This window comes from Garra rufa, chromosome 1, assembly GCF_049309525.1.
Source record: "Garra rufa chromosome 1, GarRuf1.0, whole genome shotgun sequence".
NCBI lineage: Eukaryota > Metazoa > Chordata > Actinopteri > Cypriniformes > Cyprinidae > Garra > Garra rufa.
This window is the reverse complement of record NC_133361.1, coordinates 29128707-29136579: the sequence shown is the minus strand read 5'-3', so window position 1 is coordinate 29136579 and position 7873 is coordinate 29128707.

Sequence of the window (7873 nt, the reverse complement as noted above, 5' to 3'; positions counted from 1 at the left end):
TGAAACCTGACAAATTACATTACGTCCTACAGTGATCATATTAGAGTTTCTTTAAATGTCCCTTTGAGTGTTCAAAGATCTACACTGTACTGCCTACTCTAGGATGGACATACCTTCAACTTCAATATCATCAAGTGATTTGCCCTGAAGATCAGGCAGACGTCCCTTTTCCATGGCTAGGAGTAACTTAGATATTTTAGCCAGTTGAGTAGTGGCTTCTGGTAGCCTATAATAGTCACGGTGTACACGGATGTCATGCCCTAAGAAATCGGCAACTTGGTCTAGTTCGTTGTTCTTTAAGTTCAGGATTTGTGAGAGAGTAGCCACATGCTTCCGTAGGTGAGTTGATCTTAGAAATTGTGGATTCTGAGCTCCACATTCACTTGCATACACTCTGAGGGAGTCCTGGCCTCTGTAGTGACTCTGGCAGTTAGGTCTTGCAAACAAGAAAGCATTAGTGTCCAGCACTCCACATTCACTTCTCTTGCTGACTAGCAGCGTCAGGGCATCGACCATATCAGGCGAGAGAAGAACTGCAACCTTTCTTCCCCTTTTCCCCCTGATCTCAACACGACTAAAATGGCTGCAGAGTTTCTGTTCAAATTTGCTCAGGCCCATAGCAACATCATCATGGAGAGAAGTGCCGTCCCTTTCATTGAAGCCCTTCAGTGGCATTTTAGAGACCTCCCCTGCGCGTCTACGGTTAAAGACAATGATTCTGGCAAGAGTTGCTTTGGCCAGTTCTGCGTAGTTTTGATGAGACGGTGTCTCTTTTAGTTTGTGAAATGCCGTGTATGCAGTCTTCTCAAGGAACTGATGAAGGCACTGTACATCCTTGGTAAAGGGCAGCGTTGATGGCTTATTAAATTTGGCTTCATTCAGTGTGACCAAAGCAGTGTGGGAAATCATCTCAGACCACTTTGAGGTGTATAGTTTTTTGAAGGACTCTGTTGATGCAATCAGTTCCTTGTCTTCAGACATCAGTGCTCGGCAGTGAATGATTTCGCAAATCTTGTTCAGTGAATGCCCCAGTTTCAGAGCGAGACTTGGGGTTTGGTAGCAGTGACTGTCACCATCATAGCCAGACACCCTCTGGACGGCTTGAATGAGTGTATGAAAATTGGCAGGCTTCACAGCTTCTTCAAGACTGTATATCGAAAACTCTCTACGCAATGTCAACAACAGTCTTCCAATTTCACGAAGTTTTTGTCGAATATACTCAAATTTGCTAGGATCATGTCCATGTTTGTTAAAGAATGATTGTGCAAGCTGAAGAATGCTCAGGTCATTTTTGACAACAGCGGAAATTTCGTCCTGCTTCATCACACCCAAGATTTTCCAAACTCCTTGAGATATGTGCTGACTGAACGAAGACTCTGCCATAGTTGCCAAACCCAAAACTCTTGTCCTCCCTTGGTTTTCACTGTCTGTGGCAGGTTTTGAGGGACATCTTTTCAAATGACGCCATAGATCTCGCCGCACAAACATCCCTTTGCAGTACATGCAATGCACAAACTGCTTTGCATCACATTCTCTTTTTGGTGCCCTTTTCATTTTAAGAGCCCCCTCTCCATACTGTAAAACATCTGTGTTATGCTGATAGTTGCCCTTGTTTCTGAGTTTTTGGAGCAGTGCTTTACGTTCTTTCGAGTGCACTGGAAGTGACAAAGCCTGCGCAACTTCAACTTCACCCTTATGAGTTTTCAAATGGCGTGCCAACTTGGTCTGAGGTTTACCGCAGATGTAACAATAGTTCTTACTATTTGCTGAACATGAGATTTTTGCTGACTGCACACACTGATCTTCTTCAGCCACACTGCTTTCCCTCAATTCTTCTCTCAACACTGCTGCCCTTTTAGTATTAAAATGCTTCTCACTACTGTCTTGTTCCTTGTGTGATTGGGGTGATGACATAAGCACATCTGCTGACCTGCATTCGTTTGAGCCTTGCTTTCTGGGATTGTGGCATTCACCATAACTATCTGATTCGCTGTCTGTCTCAACATCAGTCAACTGCTCCTCTTGGCAAAGTAAGTCAGACTCTTCATACATACATTCTTCTCTGGCCTTTAAGACTCCTTTTCCTTCACTTATCTTAGAGGATCCAGCTTCCTGTGTATGTGAGAGCTGCTTATTTTGACCATAGCTTGGTCTTGGTTTTGTTGTCAATTCATCTGAACTGTCTGACTGATTTTCTGATTCAGACTGCGGTATGTATTCCTCATCTGACAGCTCGTCTTCCTCTGAACTTACTTCCTATTGTCAAAATATTTATGATTAATTTACAGTATTGGCAATTCTTAAAGAGCAAAAAATAATGAGCAAACATATCAACCATATTTTTCCTGTAAGACTGGCCGTGGCCATTTGTAAATTGAATGTGCCTGGCTTCCAGTGTCACTTGCTGCCAGCTATATTTAGATGCACAAAAATGCAACTAAATATAGTTAAATTTTTGCTGCTTGATATTGCAAATTTGTGTCTTACCGAATTATGAACACACTGGTTTGAAGCGCAAACAGTTTTAACGTTTACAGCACGTCGCTATTCTTGTTATTTCCATACAGCGGGTAAAGAACACAAATTCTTGCACATTCACAGAAGACTGTGAGCTTTCTTCTATGCTGAAAAATAAGGTGGATAGAATGAATTATTTTCTTACCTGTAATGACGGTTTTCTATTCCATTCATGAAGCTTTGAATAGCAGGACTTGTGCCAGAAACAGGAGCACACTATAAGAGAAATGTAATGTCTGTTATTGTCAGATTATATGGCCAAACTTAAGTGAAAAATTTGTTACACCCCTATTATCGTGATGGTTCTACACAACTGACATAAACAATGGTCTGATAATCAGCTACTTCCACAGTTACACAATTTTTAGCTGAATTCATAACATAAAGGTGAATGACACTAAAATGAACTGACATGTATTGTTGCATAATAAACAAGACACCATACTAACATTTACATTTCAGTCCAAACCACTTCATTGCTGCGATAGGTCCCACACATTTTGAACATTTGTCCATGCATGATATTGCCGAAGTGACAACCTCATGTTTGCAGACCTGTGAAGAAAAAAAAAAATGTAAAATGTAATATCTTTATGAATAATAATTAGTACAGTTCCTTAGCATTACTGAGATAAAGGTGTCTTTTTAGACAAGTGCTAAAACTGTCAATTGGACTCATTTGAGAGGACGCATATTTTATATTTTCCTTAACTCTTAAATACATCTGCTCACCTCTGCCAAGGCAAGTTCTTAAGTAAAAGTCTGTTCATACAACAGCAAATCCAGCTGCATTGCATTATCAATTTAGAGGGGTCATGCACATCAGAAGAAATTGTACTATGAGAGCAAAACAAAGAGCCCCAGATATTTTTTGCGTCCAAACCGAGTAAAAAAACCATGTGCATTCACTTTTACTTTGACTTTAATTATTATTATTCTTGTGAAACATGCAACCTACGTATTTAATTGAATTGCAGTTTTTTTTTTTTTTTTTGCAAAAACAAATGGGCAAAGACACTATAAGACAATATCAAAGACACTACTTTTTTGGGGAAAAGTATCAAATATTTTTGGTTCATTATAAAACTGTGGCAGATGAATTAGACTGTTTCCTATTATTTACCTATATTCTGTTAACCTGCCACAGTGTAAATAATTTAACCAATCAAAATATGTGAATACCTCCTCGACTGCTTCAGTGGGTGCACAAAAGCCCTGTTCCTCATTTAAAACAAGTTCTTTGGCAGGTGAGATCTGAAAACATAATGAAAACAGCAAAGTTCATGCAGAGAAGATCTCTTAGTACACCAAACATTTTGTAAAATTATGCAATGCTCTTTTTATTACCTTCACCATATCCTTCTCAACACAGTCTTGACTCACCAAGGATAATTGGTCCCTCTCTGGAGTTTCCTGAAATTAAAAGAAAAACAAACATTATGTTAAAGGATTTGGAAATGGTCCTTTTATGAACAAGATATTTTTAACCATTAAGTATCAATAATTATGGCAAGAAATAAATGTAATATCTACGTCTCGCACCTCAGACTGGGACTGAGTGTTCAGTTCAAGAGTGGGTGGTTCAACTTCTTTAAGAGTCTATGAAACATAAAATTAGACATTTGTATCATTGGTTTAAATATGTTAACAGCCTAGATCTCACAAACACGTCTTTGCTTCATATGATCATTCTCTTGCAGCACAACGTCATTTACCTCATCTAGTCCCACAGCAACCGCACCACAATCATTGGTGTCTGATGACAGCTGGGTATTAGAAGTTATCTGAAAATTAGAAAAACACTTTACATACACTTAGAACAATTAAAACAACTTTAGTGTCCAAACTGAGTAAAAAATATTTGCATTCACTTGTACCAGGACTGTTATTATTACTATTATGTTTCCTGAAACATGCAACCAGACACAGGTTGGACAACGAAACTGAAACACTGGCCAATATAGTGTTGGAGGTTTCATGGCTATATTTATGCAGCCTGCTGGCCAGTCTTCACTGATTGCACATTCCACCAGTAAGAGCAGTGTGTGAAGTTTGACTATGTACACCCAATGGTTAAAACAGCTCAAAATCCCTCTGGCTACTGTGCAGAACGTGTATTTGTTATTCACAAGATAAAATGATGCTGTATTGGCCGCAAAAGGAGGCTCAACACCATTAAGGTCTAAGATTGGGTCTTTTTAGTTTCATTGTCTAAACCCTGTATATTTAATTGAATTGCAGTTTTCTTTTTGCCAAAGTATTGGGCAAAGACATAAACACAATATCAAAGATTTTTTTGGAGAAGTGTAAAATAATTTTGGTTCATTATAAAAAGGGCAGGTCACCAGAATATAGGCAATTAATAGGAAATAGTGTAAATAATTCAATCAAAATATGTGAATACCTCCTCAACTGCTTCAGTGGGTGCACAAAAGCCCTGTTCCTCATTTAAAACAAGTTCTTTGGCAGGTGAGATCTGAAAACATAATGAAAGAAGAAAGGGTCATGTGGAGATGTTTCTTACTATACCAAACTAACATTTCCTAAAATTATGCAATGCTCTTTATTACCTTTACCATATCCTTCTCAACTTGGTCTTGATTCTCTAATGATAATTGGTCCCTCTCAGGAGTCTCCTGAAATTAAAAGAAAAACAAACATTCTTTTAAAGACAAAGGATTTGGAAACTATCCTTTTCCAGTCCTTCAGTAGCTGTACAAATAATGGAGTTCATTAACACTGAAGGACCACTGACAGCTGACAACTGAATTCTTAAATTGAAAGAAAAAGAAAGAAAAACATTACCTTCTCTACGTCTCGCACTTCAGACTGGGATAGATTGTTCATTTCAAGAGTGGGTGGATCAACCTCATTACGAGTCTAGGAAACAAAATTGGACATTTGTATCATTGGTTTAACACCCTAGATCTCACAAACATGTCTTTTTCTTCATATGATCATTCTCTTTCAGCACAACTGCATTTACCTCATCTAGTCCCACAGCAACCGCACCACAATCATTGGTGTCTGAGGACAGCTGGGTATTAGGAGTTATCTGAAAATTTGAAAAAAACTTTACATACAGAAACACTTTCTCTAAGAGCTACAGAACAACATCAATTCAACAGAATGTGAGAAATATATCCAAGGAATAAATGTAGACGGACAGTTGTTAATGCAATGAAATAATGATTTAAAATGACTTCATAACCTTGCTTTTATTTTAACATGATAACATAAAAGCACAATATTTATTTTTCAAATCAATATTTAAATATTACCCAATGTAATGTTGATGTCATTTTATGCATTACATTTGTATTCATTACAGTACGTCAGTTTGTGTGAAGCTTTACACCTGTGTTATGAGGACACCCGTTTTATGAGGACCATCATTGATGTGGTGCTTGACTGAAGATTCTCGGTGTGTTGTGTTAGTTTGACAAAAGCCTGGTTTATGAGGACACTAGTTATTACTGGGACAGAGGCAACTCAATATCTCAGTCTTCTCATTTATTCATCTTCTCAGACACCCGTTTCTTTAGGTTGGTCAGACACAGATTCTATCATCTAGTGCAGGTGTTGGGAACCTTTATCCTGCAGGGCCAGTGTCAATGCAGTTTAAAAAGACTCTCCAAAAAAATACCAACCTGTATCCTGAAGACCTTGATTAGCTGGTTCAGGCATGTTTGATTAGGGTGTGAGCTAAACTCTGAAGGGACACTGGCCCTCCAGGACCAATGTTCCCCATCCCTGATCTAGTGAATAGAAATTATGCAATCTTGGAGAAAGCAAATAAAAAAAATTATGTGGCATAGATATATTATAAAGTTACGTTTTTTATATAGTTTTAATATTATTTAATGAAAGCAAATTGGAACCAAGGGGGACCTACTTTTTACCAATTTAGAGAACTGCTGTTTTCTCAATATCATATTGACCACAGTGAGATGTAAATAATCCCAAATTTTATATAGATGCAGCCCATCGTCCAGGTAATAACTAATGTCCTCATAAACCAGGCTTTTGTCAAAATAACACAACACACTGAGATTCTTCAGTCAAGTCCAACATCAAGAATATGGTCCTCATAAAACAGGTGTCCTCACAACACAGGTGTAAATCTTCACACGAACTGACATAATGTAATGAATACATAAAAAGTCATCAATTTAACAATGGGTGACTATTAATACTTTCAACCTTTAATATAATCCACTAAATAATTATTTAATAATTAGTTATTGTAAAGGTTTTCATACCGTGCATCGCCATGGCCACTCTGAATCACCATAATCATAAGTGATTTCTTCACCAGGATAGATGTTCCTCAAAGCAAATAAGCAGAGGTGAGGTCTACCATCCACGCGGATGGTCTTCATCCTACTGTTCGGATTAACGTGTTCATCATTGACGAGTCGCCCAAGGGAACAGTCATCTCGGGCTGCATCAACACTAAACAAATGACAGATATAAACAGTATTGAAAACCTAGAATCTGAAAACATCACTCTTTGAGATCTACCATTTAATAACCATCAATCTTTGAGAACACATAACTGATAATTACAGCAAAACATCAGCTATATTATGCAGTAAATAACTATTGAAATGTCAACTGTCACATTTTCAGTCATGTGATATAATTTAAAATACACTTGTACATACCAGAGAAGTTTTCCATTGAATCGAAACTCAAATAAGAAAACTTTCAGGGCGTCATGATAGATCCTCTGCCTCCGCTCACACTCCTCCTTGCTTATTAGGTCACCTCTGTATTCCAGCAGGAAATCACCCTTATCAAACTCAGTGCAGCTGAACACACCCCTGCCTAAACAACAACAGAAATGTACAGAAATCATCACTGAGAATAACACATAATAAACCAGAGACAGCTGTATTAAACAAGTCACTTTAAAGCAATAGTTCACCCAAAAATGAAAATTCTGTTATGATTTACTCCCCATTAAGTGCTGGTCCCCACCGACACCCAAGGCATGGAAATAAATACCATGGAAGTCAGTAGAGAATGGAAATCTGTCTTGGTGAATCGCATTTTGTGTAGTGGTCAACTATAATCAATTCATAACCTTGGTTTTATTTTAACATAACAATACACAAATAAAACCACGATATTTTACAAATCAATATTTAAATATTACCCAATGTAATGTTAATGTCATTTTATGCATTACATGTGTGTTCATTACAGTACGTCAGTTTGTGTGAAGCGTTACACCTGTGTTATGAGGACACCTGTTTTATGAGGACCATCAGGACATATTCTTGATATCTGACTGAAGAATCTCAGTGTGTTGTGTTAGTTTGACAAAAGCCTGGTTTATGAGGACACTAGT